At 50.1% G+C, this 15,049-nt stretch overlaps 1 long non-coding RNA gene and 1 pseudogene across 1 annotated transcript; both read right to left on the reverse strand.

The window, feature by feature from the left end:
* Positions 1-5,384: 5,384 nt before the first annotated feature.
* LOC120702157 lies at positions 5,385-6,519 on the reverse strand (annotated as a pseudogene).
* A 2,682-nt stretch (positions 6,520-9,201) lies between these two features.
* LOC120704834 lies at positions 9,202-11,470 on the reverse strand. Its single transcript, XR_005687696.1, has 2 exons — positions 9,655-11,470; positions 9,202-9,567 (listed from the first exon to the last, which is right to left on the reverse strand). It is a non-coding gene; the product is annotated as an uncharacterized LOC120704834 (long non-coding RNA).
* Between the last annotated feature and the right edge of the window lie 3,579 nt (positions 11,471-15,049).

A 15,049-nucleotide genomic window follows, 5' to 3' on the forward strand; every position in this document is an offset into this window, starting at 1 on the left:
CGGCCCAATAGGTCGTGGGCATGGATGCTTGGAAGAGCAAGGTTCGGGTGACATTGTTGGCGGTGCGAAGCATGCACTCGGCCTTTCCGTTTTGCTGCGAGGTGTAAGGGCATGACATACGGAGGGAGACACCGTGAGCAAGGAAGAAAGCGCGAGAGGCGGAGTTATCAAACTCACGGCCATTGTCGCATTGCACGGCTTTGATGGTGCAGCCGAACTGAGTGCGCACATGAGCAAAGAAATTAGAAAGAACAGAAAAAGTATCAGATTTTAATCAAAGGGGAAAGGTCCAAAGAAAATGAGAGGAATCATCAAGAATAGCTAAATAATATTTGAAACCGGATACACTGGCAATGGGTGACGTCCACAAATCACAGTGGATTAAATCGAAGTTTTTGGAAGCCCTAGACGAGGAACTGGTTAAGGGCAAGCGGACATGACGCCCCAATTGGCAAGCATGGCAGAGGGAGTCGTCGTCGGGCTTGGCGCAGGGGATAGAGGACGACTGGGCGAGGGACCGCAGAGTAGCCGCGCCGGGGTGCCCAAGGCGATGATGCCAGGTGGTGGGGGAGGGAGTGGCCACGAGAGTGCACGGGGCGGAAGTCGTCGATGGCAGCTGCAAGGTGTAGAGGGGCCCCGAGCTGTTACTGCGAAGGAGGATATCCCTGGTGCGAAGGTCCTTCACAGAAACACCGAGAGGGTCAAATTCGACGGAAGCAAGGTTATCTATAGTGAATTGACGAATAGAGAGAAGGTTTTTGATGATGTCAGGGGCGAGAAGAACGTTGTTGAGGCGAAATGGACCGGGTAGAGTGGAGTAGCCGGTGCCAACAACAGGAAGTGTGGCACCGTTACCCACGATGATGGAAGAAGGAAAGGAGGAAGAGGGGGACAGTGTGACCATACCAGGGTTGGAGGCGACATGGGAGGAGGCACCCGAGTCAAGAACCCAGTCCGAGGAACTCGGTGGAGGAGTGAGGTTGACGGTGCTGAAAGCAGCGGCAAGGGAGTGGGAGTCCCATGGCGAAGGTGCCTGGTAGAAGGACCCAGGAACCGACGGCGGACTGTAGAGGACCGGAGGCGCACCGGTCAGCAGCGCCTGCTGTGGCAACGCCGGCGGGCCGGGGCGGGGTGGTGGGCCTTGAGGACCACCGGATGGAGGTCCGGGCCACATGTGAATGGACCCGGTCCACGGATTGTAGATGGAGGGCCATGGAGAACCCCCGGTTGAGCCGCCAGGAGTGCCACCGTGGCCACGGCTGCCACGACGATGCCGGCCGCGGGTGTTGCCGGAAGAGCTCCCCCCGGCACCCTGCGGAGGGCGAGGGGAAGAGAGTCTGGCGGGTGGCGGCGCGGCAAGTGGCTTGCCGGGTGAGGTGGTGACGAGCGCCGAGGGAGGTGCCGCAGGGGTCGTCATGTTGAGCTCGGCGAGGCGGAGGTCGGCGCAGACGTCGGCGAAGGACGGAAACGGCCGCTGCCGGGTGATGAACTGGGACATGAACTGAAACCGCTCGTTGAGACCTCGGAGCAGGTTCAGAACCAGAGTACGGTCCAGAATGGGCTCGCCGAGATCGACGAGATCATCAGACATACTCTTCATCTTGCGGCAGTAGTCATCGATGGAGAGGGCGCCCTGGGAGAGGGTGCGAAACTCAGCGTCGAGGATCATGGCGCGAGACTCGCGGTTGTTCAGGAGGCCGAGCCAGGCGGTGCGGGCGGGGATGTCGTTGCGCTCGTGGAGGACGTCCAGGAGGTCGGGGGAGATGGTGTTGAAGATCCAAGAAACGACCACGCAGTCCATGCGGAATCACGCCTGATCGTTGAGGTGGGTGGCGTCGCTAAGGACGTGGTCCTGCAGCGAGAAGCGGACGAGGATCAGGAGGACGTAGCCGCGCCATTTGGAGTAGTTGGAGGCCTGGAGATCCAGGACAATCGGAATCAAGTTCCTGATGTTCTGGACGACGGCGGCTTGACTGTGGAGACGAGCGACGGCCGTGGCATCGGAGAGGATGGAGTGGTCGTCGTCGGCCTGGGAGGCGTCGTCGTGGGGATCTTCCGGGCGGAGACGATTCCGGAGGGCGGCGGCCTGCTGTTCCAGGGTGTCGGCCTGCGCGCGCTCCGTTTCAAGGGCGGCGGCGGCGGCGCGGACACGCTCCTGGGCAGCGGCGACGGACTTGAGGAGGACGACATCCTCCTTGAGCTGCTGGCTGCGCTCGGTGTTGGTGGATTCCAAGGAAGCGGCCTCCGCTTCCAGCGCCGTGGCGGCGGCGAGAGCTTCGTCACGGAGCTTCTTCGCGGCGGCGGCGGCGGCAGGGGCGCCAGAGTTGGAGGTGGAGGCCATGGGCGCGGCAGCCGGAAGGGCGCGCAGCTCGCGATGGGCGCGGCGGCCGAGGGGTCGGGCTCGGGCGACGGGGTGTCGGACGCGGCGGCCGAGGAGTCGGGCGCGGGCGACGAGGGGGGAAGGCGGAAGGAGTGGTGGGAGAGGAAGGGTCCAGGACCAGATTAGTCAACTGATACTATATTGGAGGAACGCCGAAAGGCTTAGATTACACAACGTGTGATTACAGGAGAGTTTATATATATATATATATATATATATATATATATATATATATATATATATATATATATATATATATATATATATATAGGAGAAGAGAGGGAGCCCAAAGGGCCAAGCCAGCCTGGAGTGGCGCGGGACCCAAAGAGCCAAGCTAGTAGGGTAGCCAAGCTAATAGGGTAATTAATTCTAACAGTAAGCATGGACTCCAACTGAAAATAAGGACTTGACAAATAGTGGATGCCCAGCAATAGTTGAAATGCCACAAGGTAGGAAGGTTTGAACATATAGTGATGACAATAGGTAGACCATTGAACATTAGGAAATCCTCTAATTGCAATGCAACTATATGATAACAAAAGGATGGCCGGGGTATTGGCCTGAGTTGAGCATTCAGCATTAGAAGAACCCGTTGTGTAGGTGGAGGTCGCGGTGGTACGTGCTTCACAACTTCCTGACCACAACTGAATGACAGGACTAAACAAAAATGTGAATCGATGGAGACACTGAATAATGTGTTCTTATTTTTCAGAGGGGGTGGCCAAGGTCCTATGTCGACCAAAATAGCATGCACTGGCTCTAGGATTACTGAATTCTGAATAGTCATTTTCTCAAGCACTTTGTAGTCTGCAGGAATATAGATAGCAGTCCCAACAACACCAACTGATAAAGCAGGGGTAATAGGGTTGATGTACCTTCTCTTCATTTTGTCAAACACCAGATGATCGTCCAGGTCTGTCTCCCTGAGACCGAATTCATATTGGTGATGTCCAGTGAAAATCTCCACCGTGAAGAGAAGCAAGGTTGTTGACGCAGTCCAGATAGTGGTGTCCACAGACTTGAGCTCGTCAACATTGCAGCTGAAACATTTTGTCGAACACTTGATGGGCGAGTTGGTGGGGGTCGCATCTTGTGCACTCGGAGCAGCTGGCGCTTGATCCGCTGGTGCTAGGAAGCATGACGGGGCAACAGGTTGTGCGGACATTCGTCGATGCCGTCGAGGACGCCGATAAGGGGGTCGCAGGCATCGTGCTGTCCTTGCTGCCGGAGTTGAGGACGACGGTCGTGGCGGCGGCGGCTGCTACAAAAGACGTAGAGGAAGCAACGGTGGTTGTTGCCGAAGGTGAAGCAGTGGGCGGGGACGCGGTGGTTGCCGGTGTTGGAGTGAGAACATGTGTCGAAAAGGAGACTTGCCAGCACTTATTTTTTTTATTCTGTAGTAGCTGTTAGGCTCTGGGACACAATTTCTCAAGTGGCAAGCAGGGGCGGATCCAAGGGGGGGCTAGGGGGGATCAAGCCCCCCTACCTCCCCAATATCAATGGATACCCTCTTAAGTCCTCCCTTTATTTTTAGGAAGAAATTATGAAGAAGAAGGGGAGAAGAAGAAAAGAAGGGGAGGAAGAAGATGAGAAGGGAGATGAGCCCCCTCTAGATATGTTTGCTAGATTCGCCACTGGTGGCAGGCACCAGGCTAGGGTGGTAGCTTTGAATCCATATGATCCTGCTGACTGAGTAATAAAAAAACCCGTTGACTAACATGATTAGTTTTGCTACTCTTTGGGGTTTATGGAAACTAAGAAATAACATATGTTTTCAGAATGCTCCCTGGCCTTCCACGGGAAACCTACTGCAGATGATTGTGGGGTTGGCGCAGGATTGGATAATTCTGTGTCAATTCTGTGAACCCCGGACAAGAAGGAGACTTTGATGAACTGCATAGCAAGTTTAAAGACATGTGCAAAAGGACCAGAGAGACTACACTGAGCTCCGCCAGATGGGATGGATCAACTTCCTAACCAAGAACGCGGCGAACTGGGATATCTCCATTCCACCCGACCTACAGCAGTGGTTCGTGCAAGGGGGAGAAGACCTAAAGGAAGTCGCAGGCACAAACAGATGGGTGGATATCAGAAGGATGGTGCAGGAAAATGATTCTGGGTTTTATCTGTAGTTTCCAGTATGGATGGATATGGTACAGGAAAGTGAGTCTGGGTTTTATCTATAGTTTCCAGTTCAATCAGTTTGTTTTTGTTGTTCCGAACTTTTGAAGCACGAAGCTGCTTCCTGTAATCGATGGGATGCCATCGTTTCATGAACTGTAAACCGCTAAAAACGGTCTTCTGCAATGCTTAAGACGGCGGCCTATGCCCTAAAACTCAAAAAACATGTGTCGCGAACACCCTGCGGGCGTGGTGCTGGTGATGACATCCTCTGCACCACAAGCCACTGGAGGTGAGGTGCATGCCGACGCATCAGGCTGGACGGGTAGCCACACAGTTGGTGTAGCGGTGGGTGCTGCTGAAGTAGTCGGCGGGGACACGGTGGGTGCCAACGATGGAGTAGGCAGCTCGCCGGAGAACCCCCATCTCGCATCCAATGCGTCAAAGCGCTTGCGGAGGGCGTCGAGGATGAGCTTGGTGTCAAGAGACATGGTGGTGCACGAGCGATTCGGCGTGGACGGGAATTACAGGAGACAGATCCAGATCGACTCTACCAAACCAATCCTGTGCCAAATCAAGCTACTATGCAAATCATGACTTCACAGAATCGAACTAGACTTATACCAATTGTTAGCAGCAGGGTCGTGGGGGCACAAGAGAGAAAGGAATTTGGGAAGGGAGCAGGAGCTCGGGAAGGAAGAACACGGAAGGGAGAGCAGAGCATACGGCAGGACGTCCGCTTGCTTGCTTCGGGAGCAAGAAGAAAATATATCTTGTGTTACAATAATTGATAATCTCTCTCTTCTCTCCTCTCCTGTATATATATAGCCTATCAGCAAAACATTGGCTGGGCCCGATACAAGTGCATGCAAGCACGCAAGCACTAGAAAGTCCAATCTGGGCCAACGAACGAGTCACTGATTGCTCTTCTGGGCCTCGACCTCGCCATAAGCTTCTCTTCTCCCACTTGCCTGGGCATTGAGCTACTGACATTCTTGGCTTCGATGTGCTCCTCTTCAAGCATCAACGACAACACGTCGTCTCAGTACACCATGGAATGAATTGCAAGAGTGAAGAGTTGCATATAAAATGAGGAGCCGTACCGGCGAGCCTGAAGGTCTCAATGAAGAATGTTGGGGTGGGCCAGAAGCCGACCATGTCGTTAACACCGTCGCCGGTGGTGTTCACCGGCACGCGGTAGACGGCCTTGCGGTGGCCGGGGTACCAGATGATGTCGGCGAACTCGTGCTCACTCGCGAACGCCACGACACGCTCCGCCAGGTCGGAGTCGACGTGCTCCTCGAACCTCACGGAGCGCTTGAACATGGGTTGCAGAGCCAAGGTGACCTGAGAGATGACCCCGAGCACCCCGAGGGACACCTTATTGGCCGCGTCCAGTTCAGGGTCGCCGGCGGCGAGCAGCCTCACCTTGGCGTAGCCCTAGCTCGCCGGCCCCGGCGTGACGACCCTCATCCCGACGACGTACTCGTGCACGGCGGAGCCGTTCCCCCACAGGGAGCTCCCGTGGGCGCCCGTGGAGAGCATTCCCCCGACCGTGAGCCCAAGCCAGTAGGGCGTGTACGGGAGCGCCAGCCCGGCGACCCCGCCGCGGCGTCGATGAGCTCGCCCAGCGTGACGCCGGCCTCGACAGTGACCTCCATCCTGCCGGCATCCACAGCGACGACGCGGCGCAGCAACTCGGTGCTGATGAAGAGACCTTGGTTGCCGGCGGGGCAGGCCAGCTTGGGCACGCTGTGTGAGAACCGGGTTGCCACCTCCATCCGCGTCCCGGCCGCCGTGGCGTTGGCAACCACGGCCAGGAGCTCGTGCTCGGACGCCGGGAACGCGGCCGCCGCCGCATGGCACGTGGAGCGGTCCGGGAACGCGCCGTACGCGTTGGTCACGGTGCAGCCACCGGACCCGGCGCACCGGACCACCGTTGGCGGGGGGCTGGCCCCGGCGAGGTGGCATTGGGACACCACGGCGACGACGACGATGATCGTTGACCAGGAGGCCATGCATGGGCATCGTTCGCCTTGGGCGCCGGCCTTCGCGTAGTCGGCGATGATGACCAGGGAATGCTGCCATTGGTTTATAGTGGCAAGCATCCAGATGATGGATAGGTAAAATATTGGGTTTGTCTGGATAACGATCGACAGATTTCTTGCAAGTATGGCATGCTAGGCCTTTGTATTCGCGCCGTACGTGTGTGGCGTGGTAAGCATATGATCCTTCGGTACCATCAACTGCTATGGCAACCCATAAACTTTGTGGCTCTGTCAGCCTGTCATTGACAAGGAAAGTGTGGGAACCACATGCCGAGCTGACCTCCTCCTCCCCTGCGTCGCCGCTCTAGTCATCCCCTCGCCGGCGATGTCTCCTTCCTCTTCCTCCGCCGTCGCCGCCACCGCTCCTGCCACCATCGGGTTTAGGGTTTCGGGTTGGGACCTGCCGAGGAAATTCATTTGCCGACGACATTAGAAAAGGGCGTGGTGGCTGCATGTAGGCCTGGCAGCGGAGGCGGGTTGACAGGCGGTGCGGCACGGCGGCGGGGACGCCGCCGGTCAGGGACGGTGGTTGGACAACCGGTGAGACAAGGAGGGGCGGGGGCAAGGATCCGAGGGGAGCTCCCCGGCAGAGCCGGGTTAGGGCAGCGAATGATACGGTGGTGACTGCGGATTCAGCAGTGTGAGGCGCCAGAGACGGTGGAGGACGACGGCGCGGGGGTGAGCAGTGGATAGAGGGGAGAAGGAGAGGAGGGGCACCAACGGCGGCGCGGGGTCAGAAGGGGAGCAGTGGCGCGGGCAAGAAGATCCAGTCATGGGCTGTCATTGGTCGCGTGCCCACGCTGAAGGCGCACGATGCCGAGACGCATCCGCTGGCCATGGGGTACTCAAGCATTTCTCTCGAGCCCAAGACACCCGTATTCAGTGGACACACGATACAGATCGAACAGCTAGGACATAATATTTAACCTTCATTCATCTTCCTCCTTATTTTTTTAGATAATGAATACAAATCCGGCCTCTATATCCACATATGTATATATATAGCCAAAAGTTACAACAAGTTCTTAGACTCAAAATTTCAAAACTGAGAACCGAAAACTAACAAGATATGAAGCTAAAAGACAATGGAAGAAAAAAAAAAGAAAGACTAAGCTTTAAACTTTCTCCATGTCTTCGCTTCAAACTGGTTGTATCCTAGCAGCAACAACTCCTTCCATCTGTCGTCTACTTAGAAACTTTCATGTCGGAATCATCTTACCATGAAACAGCCTTATGTTGCCTCACAAACTCTGTCATGTGGAAACCGCACTGAGTCGATCTCAAACACGACCACAAACAACCACTCAGCACATCCTCTCAACAATCACAAAAACGACCTTGCTTTCTCCCACGGTGCTGGATCTGCCTGACAACACCTTCATCAAGGTCATGACGCCGAATGCGCTGACAATGTCAGCCCGAATTAGGTTGAGTTTTCACCTTCATCAAGGTCATGACGCCGAATAGGACGAAGAGGTCGAGGACGCCTCCAAGAAAGGTAGCGACGCCCGTGCACATCGTCGTCCAGGTTTTCTCCTTGAGCTCAACAGACCCATCCCCGTGACATCAACCATGGCACTGGCACAACGGCCGCCGGCACATGGAAGCAGCTGCTGGTCCCAAATATGGCCGCCGGAAGCCGAAGAGAAGCAAGGGAGAATGAGACCTCACCAACAACAGGGCCTACCACCAACGGTCGCCTCACCCGCCCCTGCGCCACGCCAGAGACGCCGCCGGCCCAGGACGCACGGCAACGCGCCGCTGCACGCTCCTATCGCCGCCACCGGCCGCATCTCCATGGGGTCGAGTGTTTCATCTTCCTCCTTATGTGTCTCTCCTTTAATTTTTTTGAGCTATCTGCCCCACCGCCACCAGGACAACCTGCTTACCCGCCGTGACGGTCTCGCCAGTTCTCCGACGAGACCATAGCCCCGCCTGCGGCAGCCACCCTCTCCCGCTCCCTCCGCCACCACCGTCGCGACCCCCACCCCTACCTGGTCCAACGGGCCTCTTCACTGTCCGGACCGGCCCACCACCGGGTCTTCCCTCTAAACTCGGCAATAAAGAGCTCACCGAAGCACAACCCCCCCCCCCCCCCCCCCCCCCCCCCAAACTGGAACCCCGAATACTAACCTCGCCAATGAGAGCACCAGAGGCAGAGAAGAAGCAACACTTCCTTTGATTGGTGAGATGGAGAAAATTAAAAAAAAATAGAGTGTGAGGAAGCTAGGAATGCTCAGATGTATTTAGCAATCCAGAACTTTAATTCTAGGTGATTGCTAAAATACAACCTAGCATTATTTTACTGTTTTATTTTACTGGTTGAGTGCTCGTGTTGTTGATGATTATTGATTAATGGTAAGGGAAATTAGAAGCTTGATATACAATAACTCATGGTCGTTGTATTCTAAAATTTTTAAAAGAAATCGTGGATACAACATTTATTAGCATGGAGTTTGAGACAAAAAAAAAGAAGGAAGTTTGGATCTGTACCATTAAAAGATTGCAAAGTTAGATATATACAATCTCTATCTCACTTACATGTGAGGCTCACATGAGTCAATGACATGTGTGTCAGGATGGTATATATCTAACTTTGCAATCTTTCAGGTATATATCTATTTTTTTCCAAAAAAGAAACACTAGAGGACAAAAGGACAATGGGGCACAATTATTTTATTATTAGATTTGGGCAGCAACATACTACGGATTCATTACATGGAAGAGCATTATGGTATTGGCTGCATCCACGAAATGAATCTAGCCATCGGCATGGATCAATCCTTTTCAACACTATTCAATCAAGAGATCCATTTCCGCAATGGCAATTGTTCCAACATCACCAGTGACGAGCGGGGGCGGTTGTTGCTCCCGATAAAATAAATACGCAGCAACACTCCTTAGGTGTGTCGCACTTAGGACGAAAAGGCAGGTTGTTAACCTTTTTGCTCTTCTCTGAACATTCAGTGTCGCATTTTTTATAAGTGCATGGGCCCATAGGGTCACACGACGTGTGATCTGCATGTGCATAAAATCCACATCTCACTAAACCCCACGACTATAATGAAACCATAGTACTAAGTCGAAAAGCAGTTAGGTACACACCTTCCACCAGGGCTGAGAGGGTTTGATGAAGACATCATCAAAAGAACGCAAAGCGCAGCACACATAGACCTCACTATGTTCCTTTTGACCACAGCCATATGAAGAACACTATTGGTGTGCCTCTAGCTATTCGGTTCCGGTCGGTATGCACGTACATATTGCTTTGCTTGCTCTTGTCTATATAGAGGCAAATTAAGACACATCTTGAATATCTGTGACCACATCTAAATTAATGTTGAGCTACCTTTGTTGTATGGTTCCATATCTTTGCTCCATTATAAAATAAATGCAGCAGCATCACGAATTCAAATGTGGAAATCCTCCAAAATCTGGATTTAAACTATGCGACCAACCCAGCCAAAATAAGTTGGATACCTTGGGGTCGATTCAGTGATAAATACTGCACAATAAGGGGCACTATTAGTATTTTGGTAATTTAGCAGTGCAAAACTTGGATGCCTTCAAGAATTTCCAGCTTCTCAGGTAATGAGATGATGGTTAGTTAGCTAGGTGATTGGCTAAAAGTTTGCTACGCTACTATAGCTGCTTTAAGGATTGATGACTACTATTAGCTCACGGATTCCAATAGAGGCCTTTTACGGTGCATAATACTACCAGGTGGTAGTATACAATATAACTGGTTTTTTGTATGAATAATTATTTGGATTTTTTTCCCGCAGATGCATCCTCATTTTCCATTTATACTCCTATACTATAAATACAGGATATCCATGTTAAATATGGGATGAGCAAAAACAAAAGTAGAAAACAAGATGAGATGGGATATATCCCGGTTGTTTTAAACCCAAGTTAGGAATTTACATATTTGAGGTCTTAAACTCCAGGAGACTAGGTATAATCCTAGCTAAATTTAGAGTTTTTGAAGGTTTGTAAAAAATTAAACAGCTCCATAATCGAATGGTAAACCAACCGACTCTTCAAATCTCTTAGCTATCCATCATAAATTCACTCTTCCACTTGCACTGACAAGTGGGACCCACTCATCATCTCTTTCCTCCCACCTTATCCACTCACTCTCCTCCTCCCCCTCCCCCTCCCCCTCCCCCGTTCTCAGTCCCGACGGCCAGCCGCACCTCCTCTCCCGGCCGGCGGACGGCTGCGCGCGCTGGCCGGGACAGGAGACCCGCAAGTCTCCTCCTCCAGCCGGCCCCTCTCTCCCGGTTTTGCTGCAACAATTTTGCATCAGATCTTAACAACCTGCCCTTTTCCACAAAGTTCCATTCACCTGGGAGGCTGGGACTCTTTCGTACTGCATTGGATCGAGCAAAAACAAACAACAAGATGGGCAGCGTTGCTCAGATCGGAGCGCTGAAGATCAGACACACATACCAGACGCAAATTATTTTTCCGAAGCTTTTTTTCTTCCTCAGTCGGCGAGGGGCCGGGGCGGGCGCCGGCGAGGCACGGCTGCGGGGCGAGCAGTACCTCCTCTCGATCCCATTTAGCCTCGCCGCCGTCCTGCTCCGGCACTTCAAGTGGAGAAGAACCAAGCACTACCCCAAGTGCCAACGGCCGACCGAGAAGAACTACCACCGCCAGTGCTCACGCTACGACTACGACCAGCCGCGGGAGCTCAGGGCACGACGACGGGGGCAAGCGCACCAAAAAGGAGGGGGAGGGCGCGGGAGAGCCCGGGATAGTGCGAGAGATGCCGGGAGCGGGCGGGACGAGAGGGATGGCGAGGGCACCGCCCTCGCCAATTTTGGCTAGCGAGGCCGCTCGGATGACGAGCGTGATGGCGAGGAGAGGTGGATGCCGAGTCTCTTGGAAAGCTTTTTCACCTTCTAATCTTTATTTTTACCTAAACAATCTCTTTTGGCTAGTCTGTTGGAGCTGCTCGTTTAGTAGTTCAGCCGGTGCTGAACGTGGTTTGCGAGTATAAGCCAGCGAAGCTCTGCTCTTTGTCTGGTTACAATTGAATCGGATTCGCATGGAATCGAATCCTGATAGCACTTTTCACCACATTTTAACTCAAATTCAATTGTTCTCGAATATGAATGTAAAATGAATAACTCAAATCTGGATATCTAATAATATTAGAAGATTTTATTTACATATTTTCTTTATTGATTATTGTAGAAAAATAAATAAGAAAATAGAGACTAAAGTATGAGTACATTTATCAATAAATACTTCAATAGTGTATCTATACTATAAAGATCCTAAACAATTGAAAATGTTTCTCACCAAAACAATTCCCGCATACCTCTCATAGAGGTCCCACCTAGCATGTCGAGGGGGTTATTGGAAAGTGTTGGAAAGTGGTGAAAACCGCATGTTAAAATGACTCTGCTGTTTCCTCCTATTTTTTTCACCGAAATTTTTCCTACCTGCCCATCGTACCCGCTCCAATGTTTCCATATATGCTGCCGATAATTCAGCTATTTACTATCCGACGAATCGGCTATTTGTTTCCTTTCAACGGAAACCAATCTATATACATTGAAGGATACTATCAAACATGTCCATGCGTTGCTACGGACGGAGGTCACTTGCATTTCTGAACGACTTAGAGTCGATAACAAGCAATAATTTTTTGGTGATTTAATTTCTACCATCTCTGTATGATCTGTTCTATACAAACTTCTTCTGTTCTTTCGTTTCACTTGGGCATCAAAATTCAGAAAGAATTGTTAGAAAATACAATTTGATTTTGCATGGATCCCGGCTCTAAGGTAGACCCCACATTTCAAATGATGCAGCAATAATAAACAAACAAAAGAGAAAACGCATCCTGTTTATTTGATAATTCATTGCTTCTCTTCCTTTGTCGCAGTCGCAGACACACAAACCACATTGATCCAGGATACATGAGTGCCACTGCGACATAGTTTCTATGGCGTCATGCAATTCTACTTAGAAATGGGCTTCAAGTCCACCATGCTGCGCATGCCCTGCTCTCCCGCGCATGCCCAGGCTCCTGTGCGGCTCCGCCTTGCAATGCTTCTCTTTGCGCCCTTGGGCCAGCCACGGCTATGCAGGCATGCTGCATGCAGCACGTCCTGCTCCTCTTCTCTCCGGTCCCTACCGGTGCAGCTCAAGTTTCTTTTGGCGACTGGGAGGCATTGACTCTGCTGCATGGAGGATAGGGTGGGTATTTTTTCCCCAAAAAAGCCTATCACCAAGCTGAACTGAGTTGAATTGTCAGTTTTTGTTTTTTTTCTTTTGTGTCGCCGTGTCGGTATCGATTTTTAAGGGTCGCGGTAAACTGAAGAACCGCTCACAACAGGGCTATTTATACGAGAAAAAATAGTAATCGTTTTAAGATCCAAGAACTATTTTATTTACAGTTTAGTCCTTAGATCTTAAAATGAGTACTATGTTTTCTCGTATTTTTTTCTCGTATCTCCGCTTTAAGTATTTCAATTTATAATTAATCTTCATATAAATATTTATTATTAAATTAATATCATTGGTCATTAAAGAAGAGATAGCTTTATATAGTTTCAATGGACACAACAGTAGTAATATTAAAATTAACATCATTTGTCATTATGGAAGGGCCTCTAACATAGTGGTTACAGCACCTAAGTAGCACCCAGCACTCTTGAGTTCAAAAATATTACTTCAGTCAAAAATATTATTAATCATTAGTCATGGAAGATAACTTTTAAATGTTTTTGTGATAAATTGTCACTTTTAATACTATATATAATATCTTTTGTCCTTAATCATAGAGATATACTTTTACATAATTTCGATTCACATGGCCAGATATACACATAGTTAGATATTGTCGAATATGGTTGCGGAATCAGATAGAGAAAATCAATGAAAAATGAATATATATGGATACATCCATTTTATAGTGCCACACTAATTTTTTTCTCTTTTCTTTTTTGACCGAAGGCAGCAAGGGAAGCTCCTATCTATTTTTTATATTTTTATTCCAGCCCCGTTTATTTTAGCTAGAGTTGCATTTTACGTGGGCTCATCCCAAAACTACTAGAAAACAGGCCAAAAGTCCTGGCCAAAAGTACCAGCTGCTGTTGCAAAAGTCCTGGCCAAAAGTCCTGGCCAAAAGTCCTGGCCAAAATGCCACACATCAGTACCGGCTGCAAAAGCAGCTGGTACCTTTCGCCAGCGGCGATCAAAGGTAAGGGGTTTGGTACCGGGTTAAAGCATCACCCGGTACCAAAACTTCAATATAGGAACCGGTTAGTGCCACCAACCGGTACCAAAAGCACAAGGAGGAATAGGTACCGGTTGGTGGAACCAACCGGTGCCTAAAGGGTGGACAATGACACCGGGTTTTGCCATGGCCCGGTGCCGCCACGTGCCCACAACAAAGGCACTGGTTGGTAACATCAACCGGTGCCTATGCCTTTTGTTTGGCACCGGTTGTTGAGCACCAACCGGTGCCTTTGAGCCACGCCTATAAATACACCAACCCCTCCCCCCTCCAAACTGCCGTGAACTCACTGTAAGTTCATAGATCCCTTGAACAGGTAAGTTCAGTTTGCACAATCAAATCTTTTTTCTGTTAATAACAATTCATGAATATCAAACTTAACTTTGAGCGCAGGGTTTGGAAAAAATTTGTGAAAAATAACAAAGGACGTGGTCAATGGAGGCCCGAACTGAACGTTAACATGGATTATCCGGTATTTTCATTCATAAAGATTTGTCTAGTTAAGTATATAATCCCAAATTGTTCTAAATTGAGTAATTTATTTGTTTCTCCTTAAGTGTGCGAGACAACAACAAGGAACTGATTGGTGCGGGTACTACGTATGCGACTACTTGCACATCATGACTTCATGCGGGAAGGCTACTGATGAAGAAACGAGAGTACGTCCAAACCGTTCACTAGTATATTTTCATAATTGTACTAACGCACATAATGTTAATGCTTTTTTCCTAAATAATAGATGTCTCAAATGGGGGATGAATATTACTCTACTGATCGGATCAACGCCGTGTGCGAGCAGCTCGCCGGATTTATTTTGAACGAGATCTTGGATCCTAGAGGCGAGTTCTACCACGACGGTCACATCTATAGAGGACTTTCATCGACATCCTAAGGGGACTAGTAGTTGGACGGCTAACATGACTTGTACATTTGTAAATATTTTTAAACATTATGCATTGATGTTTGTAAATTTGTAAATATATTAGTTCATCTAATTAGCTTAATTATATGCTCGCATTTCACTTTTAGTTAGTTTTAAATATTCTCTGAAAACGAACACGAACAACCAATGAACGTAGAGTACTGTAGAGCTTGAGTGCGTTTAGCAATTATAAAATAATAAACAGTAATAAATATAACAAACAAAATTGGATTTGGGAAAAAAAGGAAAATGTCATTGGTACCGGTTGGAAATACCAACCGGTACCAAAGGGGTTGCCACCTTACGTCAGCGTGGAAACC

The sequence above is a fragment of the Panicum virgatum genome, chromosome 4K (assembly GCF_016808335.1).
Source record: "Panicum virgatum strain AP13 chromosome 4K, P.virgatum_v5, whole genome shotgun sequence".
In the NCBI taxonomy this organism is placed as follows: Eukaryota; Viridiplantae; Streptophyta; class Magnoliopsida; order Poales; family Poaceae; genus Panicum; species Panicum virgatum.